Genomic DNA, 17736 nt, shown 5'->3' on the forward strand with positions numbered 1-17736 from the left:
TATTATTTTTTCTTCTGTTTTGGGGTTTGCATTGTTCTTGCTTTTTTTTTTCTTTAAGATTCATCATTAGTTTGTTTATTTGAAAACCACCTCCTTTTTTGATTAGGCATTTATTGCTATAAACTTTCTGCTTAGCACTGCTTTTGCTGTGTCCCAGAGGTTTGAGTATGTTGTATTTCTATTTTCATTTGTTTCAAGATTTTTTGAAAGTTTTCTTCTTCTTTCTTTCTTAGCCCAATGGTCATTCAGGAGCATATGTTTAAATTTCCATGTATTGGTACTGTTTCCAAAGTTCCACTTGTTTTTTATTTCTAGTTTTATTCCATTGTGGTTTGAGAAGATACTTGATATGACATCAATTTTTACAAATATGTTGAGACTTGTTTTTTGTCCTAACATATAGTTTATCCTTGAGTATCCATGTTCTGATGAGTTGAATGTATAATCTGTAGCTACCGGATGAAATGTTCATAAACGTCTGTCAGGTCCACTTAGTGTAAGGTGCAATTTAAATATAATGATTCATTGCTAATTTTCTGTCTATATGATCTGTCTAATGCTGAGACTGGGGTGTTGAAGTTCCCAACTATTATTGGATTGAATTCTATCTCTTCTTTTTTAAAATTAAATTAAAATTTTTTTTAGAACTGTGGTCTCACTATGTTGCTGATGCTGGTCTCAAACTCCTGGGCTCAGGTGATCCTCCTGCCTCAGCCTTCCAAATATCTATTCTTTTACATCTGATAATATTTGCTTTATATATCTGGGTTCTCTGGTATTGGGTGCATATATATTTAGAATTGTTATATCCTCTTGCTAAATTGATCCCCTTATTAATATAATATAATGATCTTCTTTGACTTTTAATTGTCGTTGACTTAATTTCAGTTTGTCTGATATAAGTATAACTACCCCTGCTTACTTTTTTTTCAGCTTGTATGAAGTATTTTTTTCATACCTTTATGTTCAGTCTGTGTTTCTTTCCAAGTGAGATTTTTTTTGTAGGCAGCATATAGTTGGGCAATTTAAAAAATTTATTTAGTCAGTATAGATATTTTAAGTGGAAAGTTTAATCCATTTGCATGTAATTTATTATTAATATGTGAAGGCTTATTCCTGTAATTTATTAATTGATTATAGTTTTTTATGTTCTTTGTTCCTATCTTTCTCTCTGATTACTATTATTGCAGTTTGATACCTTTCTGTAGTGGTAATATTGAAGTTTTTTCTCTTCTTCATTTGCATGTTTGCTCTACCAGTGACTGTGTACTTTTATTTGTTTTCATGACAGTAGATATCATCCTTTTGCTTCCACTTGTAGAACTCCCTTAGGCATTTCTTGTTGAGTTAGTTTAGTGGTAACGAATTCCCCTAGCTTTTGCTTGTCTGGGAAAAATTTTATTTCTCCTTCATTTATGAAGAATAACTTTTCTTTGTATAATCCTTTGCTGGCAGTTTTCCCCCCAGCATTTTAAATATTTAAATATTTTTAATATTAAATATTTAATATATAAATATAAATATATCATATTTATATCATATAAATATATCATAGCATTCTCTCTTGGCCTGTAAGTTTTCTGCAAAGAAATCCTCATTTACTCTAATGGAGATTCCCTTAAATGTGAATATATATGTATATATATGTGTATATATATGCACACACACACATATACGCAGAATATTATTATCATTAAAAGGGAATGAAATTCTGATATAGGCTGTGATATTGTATAATTTTATTTATATGAAATATGTAAATAGGAAAATATGCAAATATGTAAAATAGGAAAATTCATAGAGAGATACAGTAGATTAAATGTTACCAGAGGCTAGGAAAGGAAAAGGGGGAGTTATTGCTTAATGCATACGCAGTTTCTGTTTGAGGTAATAAAAAATTTTGGAAAAAGTGATGATGGTTATACAAAATGTGTATTAATTAATGGCATGATATTGTACACTTAAAATGATTAAAATGGCATATATATATCTATATCTTTATAATGAAAACAAAAGAAAATAAAATATACTTAAGAGTGAGAGAATTTTTTTTTTTTTTTTTTTTGAGACAGAGTCTCGCGCTGTCGCCCAGGCTGGAGTGCAGTGGTGCCATCTCTGCTCACTGCAACCTCTGCCTCCCGGGTTCAAGCGATTCTTCTGTCTCAGCCTCCAGAGTAGCTGGGACTACAGGCACCCGCCAGCACGCCCGGCTAGTTTTTGTATTTTTAGTAGAGACAGAGTTCGAATAAAATTGATATATTTACTAATTGACCTCAATACTATAAACTCCTCAGCCTTGAAATCAAAGCTTTCCATGTGTGGCTCAAATGTACCTCCTTAAGCACATGGCTTAATTTTACTTTACCCTAGACTTTCCTGAACTCACACTATTTCCTTTTCTGTCATATAAAACTATCCTGTCTTTATCTGCTGATAAATTTACCCATTCCTTAGAGACCACTTCAAATATACTTTTTGTGAATTATACACTGACCTAGAACCTTTTCCTCTAAATTCCCTTTAATTTAATTGTACTTTATGGAACTCATTCTATTTGTCTATTTCTATTAAATATTAAGCTTGTAAAAGATCTTCACTCAGCATACTTTTTATGGTCCAATCCAGAAACTTCATGTAAAAATTGCTGGGGCTCTTACCCCATAACTATGATGAATATTTAATCAAAGAAGATTTAAGCACTTTTTGATAAAAATTATATTAATCATGATTCCAGGAAACAACTTTGGGGAGTTCTTATGAATTCTCTCACGTGTTGAATGAACTACCATTTTAATTTCAAGGAAATCTCAGGTCTTCACTGGGCATATTTCTTCAACTCATGGGGAAAAAGGACAAAAATTTCTGCTCAGTTTCTGTAACTGTCAGAAAGTTGTCAGCTATAATATTTGCCCATTTAATCTTTAAATTTTATGAATCTAGCCTTTGTCAACAATGAAAAGCAGTTTACCTTCAGTCTTTTGTTAGAGACAAAAATGATCACTCTCACTTTAAAACCCCCTTAGGGTAAGTGTTGTGGACACACCCACACATAAAAATAAAATTCTGAGCATTAACCTAACTGAACAGATCCCCTCTTGGCCAAGGAATCCCAGAGAAACTTTGGAATGAGTTCAATGCCATGCTTTCATAGGTCTGACACTCATTCTACCTCCTCCCTTACTGTCATTAGGCTTTCTTCCCTAAGGGCTAAAAAGAAATCAGCACTTTCAAAGGACTCCACACTGATAATGTTGATAATGTGGATTGCTAGTTTGTCTTCTCAGGCACTTAACAAAGATGAGATTAATCATTCCTTTGCTCCTCTCTAAGACACCTGTTTCTTCCCTTTTTCTTCAAATGTTCACTTTATCTTATTTAAAGTGTAGATTTACTGGGCACTGATTAACATCTCACAGGTGTGTAATAATTCCTCTCACTGCTGTTCCCCCACTCCCCACCTTTTTAAGGAAAATGTGCAATACCTAAACATCCTGAGAACCTCTTTGGGAAAACAAACAAACAAAACAAAACAAAACAAAAACCAACCCACAGATCCACCTGTGATTCTTGTTTTTTAAGGGTGTGCCCTCAAGCTGGCTCAGTAAACCTTGAAATTTGAGACTTATATCTCAATCACTCAAATTCCTGGCTCTGAAAACTTAAGTTAGGCTAATGACTTTTTGTCATCTATTTTATAATCAGGCTAGTTGTTTATTACCACTAGTATTGTATTTTTGTCATCAATATATAGATATTTGGCCTCAACTTATTAGAGATATTAGTAATATAATATCTTTTCATAGTCTTACACTTATCTCTATGGCTATTTTTGCATTTTTCTTTTGTTCTAATAAATTTTTAAATTATTTTTTGCACAAACAACAATACATAACAGAGTACATGAGCAGTTAGAAAAATATATACAAAATGAATAAAATAAATACAAGGCAGAACTCAATTTGTCCACAAATACTATTAATGTTATGTTTCCTCTAATATCCTTCATTGGAACTGAAGTATATGTGGCATTTCTAATCCATAGCCCCCTTTGCCTTAATAACCATTAGTCAAAGTAGTAATCTTAGTAATCTCACAGTGAATGATTGAGTTGAGTTCTCTCAAAGAAGAATTAAACTGAAAGATTTTCAGTTTTTGTGTTTGTACAAAAACTTATTATTTTAAATTTTAAATTAACATCCTATTTATTATTTATAAGGCTTTTGAAACATCTTAACATACTGAAAGATAAGGTTCTTCAAATTGATTTAATTTCTACTTGAAAGGAGTTCTTTGAAATCTTATCTGCATTGGTGTCAATAGAGATAACTTTTAAGTTCCCCTGACAAAATCCCATGACTTCAAGGAGTGTCACTGGAAAGCATTTTAAACTAGAAACAATAATTTTCTGTTGTTTTATTCTTTTTAATGCTACCGTATCAGAATACAACATATTGGCTAATTTATAATGGAAATAAATCCATTTGACTCATGGTTCTGGAACTAGAAAGTCCAAGGTTGAGGGGTTACATCTAGTGAGTACCTTCTTGCTGCATCATGCCATGGCAGAAGGTAAAAGGCAAGAGAATGTGAGCAGTCAAAACAAAGAGGGGGCTAGACTTGCCTTCATAACAAATCCACTCTCATGATAACAAACCCTCTTCCACAGTAATAAACCCACTCTCAAGATGTCAACATTAATTTCTCTATAAGTGAAGAGCCCTCATGACCTAATCACCTCTTAAAGATCCCCCTTTTCAAAACTGTTGCATTGGGAATAAAGTTGCCAACACTTAACTTTCGGGAGACACCTTATAGCATTCCATCCCCAAATAGATGTATTAATGTGTATTTTTTCGTGAAAAAATTTATTCCATCCCAACAGCCCCCAAATCTTAACTTGTCCCAGCACCAACTCAAAAATCTAAATTTCAAATTCTCATCTAAATCATGTTTAGGTGAGACACAAGGCATAATTCATCTGCGGCAAATTTCTCTTCAGCTGTATGCGTGCGAAAGTAAACAAATTACTTCTAAAATACAATCATGGAACAGGCATAGGAAAGACAATCACATCACAAAAGAGAGAAATAGGAAAGAAGAAAAGGGTGGCTGTTCCCAAGCAAGTCCAAAATCCAAGAGGAAAAACAATAGTAAGTGTTTAAAGCTGGAGAATAATTTCCTTTGGCTCCATGCACACTGGGGTGGGGGTTGGACCACTAAGGCTTCAGGCAGCCCTGACCTTATGGTTTCATTGGGCTGAGTCTATCCAGCAGCTCTGGAGGGCTGGAGTCTTACGTTTGCAGCTCTTCCAGGCTAGAGTTGTATGCTGGTGATCCTACAGTTTGGGGGTGCCAGGGGATCCCCCACTCCCATGGCCCTGCTAGGTATTAGCTGTGAGGACTCTGCAGTGGTAATTGTTGTAAATAAAGTTTTGGTGCCACAAAAGAAATAGCACTCGAATATAAAATTTTCTTTTTAGTCCTCAGCAAGGCAAGTTACTTCTATAGAAGGGTGCGCCCTTACAGACGGAGCAATGGTGAGCACACACTTGGACAAGGGAGAAGGGGTTCTTATCCTTGATACATGTGGCCCTTGCTGCTGTGTCGTTCCCCTATTGGCTAGGGTTAGACCGCACAGGCTAAACTAATTCCCACTGGCTAATTTAAAGAGAGTGACAGGGTGAGTGGTTATGATAGAGCAGGTAATTGGAATGAGTCAGGGTGGAGCAGGTGATTGGAATGAGTCAGGGTGGAGCAGATGATTGGAATGAGTCAGGGTGGAGCAGGTGATTGGAATGAGTCAGGGTGGAGCAGGTGATTGAAATGAGTCAGGGTGGAGCAGGTAATCAAAAAAGGTTGCTTTATGAGGAAGTTAAATTTAAAAGTAGAAGGCAAAGAATTGAACATACTGATTCTTTGAAAAGAAATTTAGAACTCACATCTAACATCTTGCTCTTATGATCCTGTGGGGCATTACTTTAGTGAGGCATCTTTATGATGGCTTCAACCCTGAGACAAGTCTCACCTGGGCCCCAAGGCTTCAAAAACATTCTTTGAAATCTAGGTGGAGACAACCATTAGCCCACAGCTCTTGCATTCTGTGTACTTGCAGAATTAGCACCATTATGACACTGCTAAGGTTTACAGATTGTACCTTCTAGACCAGTAGTCCGAGCCACACCTTCTGGAGTAGTGGTTTGAGACCTCTAGACCATAGCTTGAGTGACCAAGGAGTACTGCACCAGAATTCTAGGAGCAGAGTCCTAAGGCAGTGCAGGGCAGCAAATTCCAAGTTCCTGTGGACACCTCTCTGGAAACCTTGCCCTCAATGTTCTAGATTTACTGAAATGACTTCACGGTTATTCTTTCTTTGTTTTAATGAATAGAACCAAGCTATCTTTTATCCATTTTAAACTCCTTAGCAGTTGATTGGCCACACCCTTACTATTCTTTCCTGATCATGACTTTTTATTCTTTTTTTTTTTTTTTTTTGAGACAGAGTCTCACTCTGTCGCCCAGGCTGGAGTGCAGTGGCGCAATCTCGGCTCACTGCAAGCTCCGCCTCCCGGGTTCGCGCCATTCTCCTGCCTCAGCCTCCCGAGTAGCTGGGACTACAGGCGCCCGCCACTATGCCGGGCTAATTTTTGTATTTTTAGTAGAGACGGGGTTTCACCGTGTTAGCCAGGATGGTCTCGATTTCCTGAGACTTTTTATTCTTTACATGACCAGGCTGAGAGTTTTTCAAGGGTTTTGATTCTATTTCCCTTTTAATTACAAATTCTGTCTTCAAATCGTGTATCTGTTTTCTCATTTTACTGTAAGCTGCCAAAAGAAGTTATGTGGAACCTCGAATACTTTGGTTCTTAGATATTTCTTCTGCCAGGTATCCTAATTCATCATTCTTACCTTCTGGCTTTCACAAAGCCCTAAGACATGGACACAATTCTGCCAAGTTCGCTGCAACTATGTAACTAGCATGGTCTTTATTTCACTTTACAAAATCTTTATCTTTATTTCCGTCTAAGACATCATCGGAATGACATTTATTGTTTATATTTCTACCAACATTCTGATCACAACTACTCAAATAATCCCTAAGCAATTTCTGACTTTCTTTACATTACATTTCTTCTTCTGTGCCCTCACCAGAATCATCCTTAATGCCCCGTGCATTACAATCTAAGCTTTTTCTAGCCTGCTCCTCTAAATTCTTCCAGCCCCTACTCAGTACCCAGTTCTAAAGCTGCTTCCACATTTTCAGGTATTTGTTATAGCAATGACCAAACTTCTTGGTACCATTTTTCTGTTTTGGTCCATTTTATGCTTTGATAACAGAATACTGCAAGCTGGATAATTTCTAAGGAAAATAAAATTATTTGGCTTATAATTTTGGAGACTGGGAAGTCCAAAATTGAGAAACTGTGTCTTGTGAAGGCCTTCTTGCTGCATTATCCCATAATGGAAGGTGGAAGGATAAGAGAACACACGTGAGAAAAAGCAAGAGGAGGCCAACTTTGCCTTTATAAAAAGCTACTCACTCTCAGAATAAGAAACCCATTCCCATGATAATGACATTAATTTATTCAAAGGGCAACCCCCCCATTACCCAGGCGCCTCTTTATAGATCCATCTCTCAACACTACTGCGTTGGAAATTAAGTTTCCAACACATGCTGTTTGGGGAATACCTTCAAACCCTAGCCTCTGTAATAATATGTTGAGTTGTTATACTGGGCAAATACCAATTCCAAGCAAAATAAAATTTTAAAATTTTCTCTGGTGTTTTATTTTTCTATATCCATCTCCAAATACATAATGTTACTAGTCTGAAGTAAATAACAACAAAAAATCTTAGTGTGCTTTGGGGGAAGGAAATGAGAATGGTAGCACATATAGATAGAAATGTGACCAAAAAATGAAAAATAAAACAAATGATTGGAGCTTGTCTGTATTTACTTTGTAAAACTCATTTTTTGAATTATATTCAATGCAATATACTAAACAACTTAATAGCAAAACAGAGGAAAAATCATTTGTAGAATATGTTTTGATTTTTAGGATGCATAGATATTTCTTGAGGAGAGAAGTGACACATTGATGTTACATACAAAAGGAACATAGAGATGGAAATCACGATGGGTATCAATGGTCTGAAACAGGTTACAGAAAAACCTGTGAGAGAAACCCTTTTTATCTCCATTGTCCCATGTGATTTTTATTTCGTTCACCAAGAGACATATGAACAGTTTCTATTTCTTTGTATTGATCAATGGTGTGAAATGACAAGGCAACAATTTATTCACACAGCTTTTCTTTTAAGACTCAAATTCACTATCTTGATCCCAAACACAAAGATAGTCTAATCAAAACATAACTCAGGATTTAGCCTGCTGATAAAGCCAGTTAGAGCCACCATGTTCTCTTTCTTACTTTCTAGTCAAGTGTTTTTTATCCAAATATTTGCTAAATAGAATGGTATTCACAAATGTTAGTGTACCTCTAATCAGCCATGTGGTCAAATGAGTTAATAGGCCTCTCTCTTTTCCAATCAAATACTACGTATATAACAATGACTCTCAATCCTATGTTCTAGTCCATATTAACTTTCTGAGTTTTTCACGGCATTAGACTCATTGATCCTTCCATCTCTGAAATGCTCCCCTTCTCTGCTTTCTCTCATTCTATTTTCTCCTGATTTTCTTCCAGCTTCTGTGCCTGTCCTATATAAATATTCTCTGTGTGCCTCTCTTCCAGGATTTCAATCTCTATTCAATGCATGTATTTTTTTCTTTTTTCCTCACTCATCCAACTTTCTGGGTGTTTTCATCCATAACCTACACTGTCATTGTAAGTCGCTGGTATTTCTTTTATTTATTTGCTTCATTATTTCATTTTGTATACCAGATACTATGAGCCATGCATTATGCTAAGTGCTGAGATGCAGGAGTGAACAAAGACAACAGAATTCCCTGCCTATATACGGAGGTTAAATTTTAGTGGGGAAGACAGACAATAAAATTGTAAGCAAAAGGTAGAGAAAGTATTGTGAAGAGAAATAAAACACTCAGGTAATTGAGTCTGGCAAAGAGTGTGTCCTCTTTTTTCATAAGGTGCTTGGGAAAGACAGGAATGATAAAGTAACATTTCAGAAGTGAAATGAAGGATGTGAATGAATGACCTTGGTGTTACTTGGGGGAATACCATTCCAAACAGAAGAATACATGTAAGATCCCTGGTGGAGAACATGGGTTGAATGTTTAAGAACATCAGGCAGCACTACATGTAGTCATGACAAGGCACATATTTGAGAGAATAGAGATGAGAGAGAGAGATCATTTGTGGGGGCTGATAGCCTATGTTAAAACTCTGGATTTTATTTATAGTGATATTGGGGGTCTACTGACAAGTTTTAAATAGAAGTATACCATGATCTGCTTTTGTAATAAAAAGGAATTCCCTGGTGGTTCTACGGAGCTTAGAGTTGGAAAGTGTCAAAGAAGCTGACCAAATTAAAAACTATTGCAATAGTGAAAACAAAGGATAATGGTGCTTTGGCTAAGATGCTAGCAGTAGAGGTGGTAAGGATATTGTCAATTCCAGATATATTTCAAAGGGGTAGTTTCTTCGAACCTCTAGCATATATTTCGATAGGCATATTTAATGTTTCTGCCTGAAACTTAAGGTTTGAGAATTACATCTCAATCTTGCCATGCTTAAAACCAAGGACATCAACCTTGTCTTATTGTGTTTAGGATGCCATGTCAAAATATCTTAGACTGGATATTTTATAGACAACAGAGTTTATTGATCACAGTTCTGAAATCTGAGGTGTCCAACATCATAGTACCAGCAGATTTGATCTGGTGTGTTCCTGGTCCTCTTAGATGGCACCTCATCTCAGATGTGTCCTCACCCTGCAGAAGGAGAAGGCAGCTCGCTGGGACCTTTTTAAAAATAAGGACACTAATCCCGTTGATGAAAGGAGAGCTCTCATTACTTAATAATCTTTCAAAGGCCTCACCTTCTTAATATCATCACCTCGGTTACTAGCTTCCGAAGTATAAGTTTTGGTGAGACACACACTCAAACTATAGCAAACCCTTATAAACCTCATCCCCTACACCCAATGTCATTTCTTAATTGCATAAGAAAAGTTATCTAACGGCTATAAACCTTCACCTTCTCATATGTCACAGGTGACTAAAAATAATACCCCTTCTCAAAATGGCTGGATAATTTAATAAAAAAAAATTGTCCATGTCCCTTTTCTCTCTTATCTCTTTCTACTGCTGCTCATCTCTACACCTTCACCTGCACGCTGTACTGTAACTCTTTGGATTAGAGAAATCATTTATGAATTTCTACCATTACTATAATCATTTTAGAAATTTGTTTAAATGCAGATCCCCAGCTATGCTCCCTGCTTTCTCTGAAAAAAAAAAAAAAAAAAAAAAAAAAAACCAGAAAGATTCTGTTTTGCTGGATAAGCCTGGGGTAAATAAGTGACATTCATATTTTTTCAAAGATTTCCAGATGTTTCTAATTCTAAAGATCACTCGGGTTTTTGATGGACTGACACAGACTTCCCTGAAGGAACCTGGCTATTATACAATACCTTACCTCTGATTTTTCTGCCTGAATATTCCTCAGTATGCCTGTCAACCTGGAAACCTTCTATATTTTCTGCCAAATCATGAGGAAATATCACTTTATTTGAAAATACCTTTTGTGAAGCCCTCAATCACTTCATTATTCTCTTCTCCATAGTGATACTTCAGCTCAAAATTTTTCTTTTGCTATATTTTTCCCACTGTAATGTATTTTTTTTAACTTACATATATCTCCTCAGGTAATTGCAAAAGCATTGAAGAATAGAGTATTATCTGCCTTCTTCGTGCGGCTACTTGGCATAGTACATACTGGATTACCCATAAATCTCTGTTAAGCTTTCTTCAAGTTGAATTCCCTCATTGGTTTTAGAATACAGGCATCTTTAAAAAAATTATAAGGAAGGAAGGAAGGCAGGATGGAAGGAAGGGAGGGAGGGAGGGAGTGTGGAGGGAGACAGAGAGAGATAGAGAAAGAAAGGAATGAAAGAGAAGAAAGAAAGAGAAAGAGAGAAAGGAGGGAAGAAGGAAGGGAAGGAAGGAAGGAAAGAAGGAAGGAAGAGAGGGAGGGAGGGAGAGAGGGAGGGAGGAAGAAGGGAAGGAAAGACTGAAAACAGAAATAGTGTTCACCTTCTGAGCTTTTTCCTATAAGTAATCCTATACTGTCTTCTTATGTTTATGATTTAAAGTATGTGACCATACATTTTCCTATGGTATGACCAAAGAAGCAGCTCAGTGTCATATTTCAGCAATGGGGAAATATCATAATTATTTTTGCCTGTATTATTATTGGCTTGACGTTTTTCATTTTACACACAGAAAAACATATTCACATTGTTTTCTATTTGACCCTAGGTATAATTTTTCAGACGTCCAACTTATATATGCCTTGGGTACAGTAATTTATATTCAATGAGAGAGGTGAATAAATGGAAAAACCATGCATGCTATGAGATTTTGAGGAGTTTGTTGTTACTTTTTTAAGTGGGAAATTTGTGGGGAAACCTATACAGATGGAACACTATGATAACACATTAAAGAAGTGAACCCTGGGTCTACAGATTTCAACTGTGTGTCTCTGTTGACTTTAAACTGCCAGAGTTTGAGGGCAGTTAAAAGCTTTGAACTATTGAAGTGAAAATTTTCCAAACTTTATAAATCTTTCAAGGAGGAGGATATAGGACAGGTTAGTCACTATAGACTAGTACACAATGTGAATGTTGGTAAGAAATGAGTACTAAACAGCCAGCATTCTTCCTGGAGGTGGGCCCTAAAGTCATAGAAAAATCATTTAAACGTACTGAATTTTTCAGCATCATGGCATACTGAGCTGCCAAGCCTCATTCCTCACAACTAAAAACACCTAAGAATGTCAAATACTATAAAAAATTCTGAGAATTGTTTTATGACTGTAAACAGGAATTTGTATTCTTTTTTGGGGGGTGACCTTACTACTAACGAGTCGCTGCCATGCTATCTTTCAAAGAAAATTAGAGTATTTGATCTAATGATAATTAGTCATCTATTAACTACTAATATATAAGCTAACGAGAGTTAAAAGCAGAATTCCGATATACAACTTGGGGAAGAAGGTAAGTGTTCCTCATCCAAAGATGAACAGAGACCCCTACTTATGATGATGCTTGTGGGTAAGTAGACTATAAGGTCAATAAGAAGCAAATTCACCGGGAGGCTACTTTGCCATGATTCATTGTTTGCTTGATGGGTGAAATCCTACCTTACCTTAAGCTCTCTCTTTTTAAACAACACTCATATAATAGGGAACCCAATTGTAGTCAAAATCATTGGGTAAGAATATCTCACACTTCTTGTATCACATCCAGCTTCAGGTAGAATATTTTATTCTTGTGGGCATATTACCTATTGATAAATTAGGACAGCATAGAATGTCTCTACCGTCTTTCTTCTTTACTCAGTACAGTAAATATATACCATTTCCTTTTTACAGGCCTATTATTGATTCAGTAATTGATCCATAAAGATGAGTTGGGAACAATTGACATAAACGATTTTTTATCACAGTTAATTCCTCTGGTTTCTATTCCACCAACTGTACAATATTATTTTTCTAATGCATTTACATTACAATTAAATCTTAACTAATTTTAAAGGGAAAAATAAACACATTGTCTGAATATAAAATGATTAAAATTTAACTTAATAAGACAAACTAAGAAAGAGAAAAGGTCATTTTATTTAAAATGTTTCTTCTTCAATGACTTTGGGGTCACAGATGAAAGTTCAAAAGCATGCAACTGAAATATATTTTTTAAAGTGAAAAAATTATTAAGTATATGAAATCTGAACAAATCTTTACTCAGAAAAATATTTAAACTTTAAATATTTTGATTACAATAAAGACAATTGAAAATGAATGAAAAGATGGTATAACATTTAAAATGTTTAAACATTAAATGATTAAACATTTAAAAGCAGCAAAAACATAATCTAAAAGTGGTATTAATACAATGAACAAAAGCAAGAAATAATGGAGTAAACAGCTCACAATAATTGCAATTGTAAAATAGAACCTAAGCCATATTGTGGAGAGCAATGAAATAATTTCAAGTGTGAGGTGATGTATACAGATTTGTTGTAATCTAGGTGGAAAAATACTGGGTGATATCCCAGTTTAAATGGTGTTATCTGTCTAATGTCCATTGAAGAATCTTTAATATTTCCTAAGTTTGCACCTATTGTTTCAATTGCAGTTGCTGTCTCAATTGGTAAGGTTAAGTCAAAACTGTCAGCACACTCCATGGAGACTTGGGGAAGATACAAGCTGATCTTAATATAGAATATCTCTTACCAAAGCTTTAAGCTTCTGTGAACATATTACCTTCTAGGTCTATAGTTAATTTGACCTATCACTCCCAGAACAATATGTTTGTCTGCAGTTCTATAGTTACTTCTGCTTATGCTTAGTGATGATCATGATAATTATATACTAATTAGGTTAATTAAATTATATAATGACTAACATAGCTAAATAAGGATTATAAAATTAAAATGATATAATTAAAGTATTATACTCAATTAAATAATTGACTATGCAATAGTAGTCTTTATCATTACTGTGTGTCTTATTTTAAAATTGTTTTTAAATTGCTATTCTAAAAGCTAAATAATTACTTTGTGCCAGACTAAAGAAACTCTATTATGCTGAGAAGGTTGTAATTTGCAAAATATGTTTAATTATCCACAACCTAGAAGTTCAAGAATTGTTTACTATTTAGATAGAAAATAGCTAAATTTATTGTCATCTACTCAAAAAGGTATAAGATGAACAAATCAATAATATAAACAATTCTAAAGGAGAGACATAATTACTTACAAAACATTTAAAAGCATCTGAGAATCCTCAACTGGCATTTGAATATTGTAGACAGAAAAAAAGAAAGCATATATTTTTCTTCAATAAAATATATTATTTATAGAGCCTGTAGTTAGAAATATTGTGCTCCTGTCATTTGAGTCCCCGGACACCCCTCAAAATATTGAAATTAAATTTTTGTATATTGTTTAATAATTCAGTTTATGATCATATAAATTACTTTCTGTCAATATTGTTAATGAAAGTACTTGTATTTAGCATTTTAAGTAATATTACATCTTGGTAAGACAAAATAGATAATTTCTGAATGATACCTTTTTATATCAGGAGGATGGATAGATTATGACAAATAAGCATCAGGTTTTAAAAATTTTATTATCATTACTTTAATAATATATTTTTATCTTATCACCATTAAGATGTTTACAAGATGTAACGTGCTTATTTAGATCAAGACTTTTATTATTCTAATTTACGATACCATCAAATAATGTCTATTTTGAAGCGTGGAACTGACATTAGACTTTCTGGTTTTGTTTGTTTATTTGTTTTTCAGAGAAAAGAGAGGTCAGATTTCAAAACCTAGATCTATAGTTGGACTCAGGACCTTGGATAGATGTATCCAGAATGGCTTCTGTTCCCAAATAGGGCTACTTGGAGATCAGACCACTAAGAAAACAAGGTCCTAGATACAGGTAGATTGAGTGCCATGAAAGTTACTAGAATATGGTCTTTAGCACTAGGGACAATAGTTATTCAACAAGATTGAGGACCCTAATGGACACAATGTCATACGAACTAAGCAAAAATATTCATTCTGAAGAGTTACAAAGGACAGAAGGGAAAAAGTTTCAGAATAATAGGTCACAACTCCTTAATTCCCTTTTTTTTTTTTCTGAGATGAATATTAACCTTAGAAATGTAGACCTACTGAATCTACACTTAACAGTAAGTGGATTCTACTATGTGGAAAAAAAAAAAAAAAAAGCGCTGGGACTGTAGGATCAGGCAAAGTCCAGTGAATGCATCCCTATTTAGTAAAAACTAGAAATATAAATATTCAGCTTTGTATTCTTTTGTGGATTATTAAAATCTCTGTATCTAAGATATTAGATTGAGCTGTTACTGCTAATATGTGTTAATATAGTTGTCAATGATTATCAGGCCATGAATTACGTGCCTTTACTTGTAATCAAAATTCTCCATTTTTTCCTATTAACAGAATGGATTTCTAGTACTACTTCAATGTCATTCTCTTAAATAAGATGAAACTGAGTTTATTAGCATGCTTTACACAGTTTTTGCTGATGTTTTCTTGTCAAGTCAAATAGTATGTAAAGATAGACATGAGAACCTGTTCTGGGTGAGCTAATTTTTTTCCCTGAGATGGCTAATATATATGCATGGAAATTAGTGTTTCAGAGTCCTGGAGTATTGCAAATAAAGTATTAGTTGATTGTACCTCCTGGAATCAATTTCTTACAAGTGTCCAACAATATTAAGGAAGGTTAGATATTACTATTTAAAATTGGGTTGATATTCCTATTCAGTGTATAAATCCTTAGATCATTTTCTTGAAATATGCTTGCAAAATCAGGCAGAAGCTTAGAAGCTAAGTGGATCTGTTCTATGCTATTCCAGCCTCAAATAATGAGGCTACCTTACTGGGTTTCTCTTTTCAGTAAGCATAAGTGTTTCTACTGATGAGTAATTGATGGGCAGGACTACTTGTTTCAAGAGGGCAGTTATATGTTACCTGCTTAGAATCCATTACATTTACTGGGAAAAAAAAGTCACAAAACCAAGAAAAAACTCAGAATTATTACGAGCAAGTGTAAAAAAGTACTATCAGTTGGCCAAACTGTTAATGGATATCTAAATGTATGTTGCAGATGGAATTATATTGTGAGGCAAAGAAAACTGTCTGAATGTCAAGTAGAGACTGTTGTGAAATATGTGAATGGAACACAGTACCATGCTAGTACCACATGTTCAGAGCAGCAGAGGCTCGTAGCAAGATTGTGATATGGAACAGTGCATGGAACACAAATCAAAGGACTACTATAATTGTGAAGTTGAGTAGTGACAGGCCATATTGGCCACAAAGGTGAAAATACATATTATCTTGTTCCTTAAAGAAAAGTTTGCTAACTATGTAGATGATTCAACTGATTTAATACATTTTCCTGGCATCCAAGAACCTTGCTAAATTTATTAATCAACACTCTTATTTTTTTCTAGAGTACTTTGGGCTTTCTACGTATGCAATTATGTCATTTAGAAATAATGACAGCTTTATTTTCAAGGTTCCAATTTTGTACTTCTATTTCTTTTTTTTTCTGTTATACAGTTTAGTTACTCTAGTTGAATAGAAATGTTGATAGAAAACATTAGAGACTTCTTTTTGAATTCTGAAGAAGCTAATTCAGTATTTGATCTATAAATATGAAGTTATATGCAGGGGCTTTTATCTTTTTAATGATATCTCTTATAGAGTAATAGAGTATGATTTCCCTTCTATTACCTTTGTTTTTTTTTTTTTTTTTTTTTTTTTTTTTTTTTTTGACGTGGAGTTTAGCTCTTGTAGCCCAGACTGGAGAGCAATGGTACAATCTTGGCTCACTGTAACCTCCTCCTCCACGGTTCAAGCGATTCTCGTGACTCAGCCTATTGAGTAGCTGGGATTACAGGCGCCTGTCACCATGCCCGGCTATGTTTTTTGCATTTTTAGTAGAGACGAGGTTTCACCATGTCGGCCAAGCTGGTCTCGAACTCCTGACCTCAGGTGATCCACCCACCTCGGCCTCCCAAGGTGCTGGGATTACAGGCGTGAGCCACCGTACCTGGCCACTCTACTACTATTTAATAGAGAGTTTCAAATATATATCAATCAAATGTATTTCCAAGACATATTGATTAGTAAAACTCCAGTGCTTATAATATATAGCCATTTATTTAAAAATACTAAGTATAATAATGCATGCACACATGTATACATACACATACACACATAAGAATACGTATGTAAGGGATATTTTGTGGACGGATTTACAGGAAAACACAACAGTGTTTATGTCTATTAAATAGGGTAGGGAATCTTAGTGTGAAACTCATTTTCTTTTTTTATCATTTTGTATGTATACATGATATACATTTTCTTTTTATTATTTTTATAAAAATGATTACAATAAAATGCAAAGTTTAAAAAGCGCATGTCAGAACATTTTGTGTACCTCCTGATTATGAAAATGATTTTGTTTTTATATAACTAATTACTATAGAACCTTTATGATGTGCCAGGCACTCTTATGACTGCTTTATAGAATGTAACTCATGTTCATATGAAAATAGTAAAATGAAAGTATCCTCCAAATACTTAGAATGCCATCTTGTAGGAATTGAATTATAAGAAAATTATGTTTATTTTATACTTTCAAACTATATTAAAATATTAACATTTAATATAATTTAATTTTTTATAAGTACTAATTTGCCATTTTACTTCATGCAAATAGACAATAGGTATTTTTATTTCATGTAGATATTTTATGATTTTTATTTTCTATGAAACAAGAATATGATTATTGCTTCACATTGGAGATAGATACCGATATAGATAGATAGATAAATTCTTTTTTGAGACATGGTCTCACTCTGGTCACTCAGGTTGGAGTGCAGTGGCACGATCTGGGATCACTGCAACCTCTGCCTCCCAGGTTCAAGTGATTCTCCTGCCTCGGCCTCCCAAGTAGCTGGGACTACAGGCGTGCAACACC

At 34.5% G+C, this 17736-nt stretch overlaps 1 protein-coding gene across 1 annotated transcript in view; it reads right to left on the reverse strand.

Moving 5' to 3' along the window:
• Positions 1-17736, reverse strand: part of LOC101131374 (ADP/ATP translocase 3-like) — a 37173-nt gene that overhangs the window by 12238 nt on the left and 7199 nt on the right. The window lies entirely within an intron of this gene.

Source organism: Gorilla gorilla, chromosome 13 (genome assembly GCF_029281585.2).
Source record: "Gorilla gorilla gorilla isolate KB3781 chromosome 13, NHGRI_mGorGor1-v2.1_pri, whole genome shotgun sequence".
Lineage (NCBI taxonomy): Eukaryota > Metazoa > Chordata > Mammalia > Primates > Hominidae > Gorilla > Gorilla gorilla.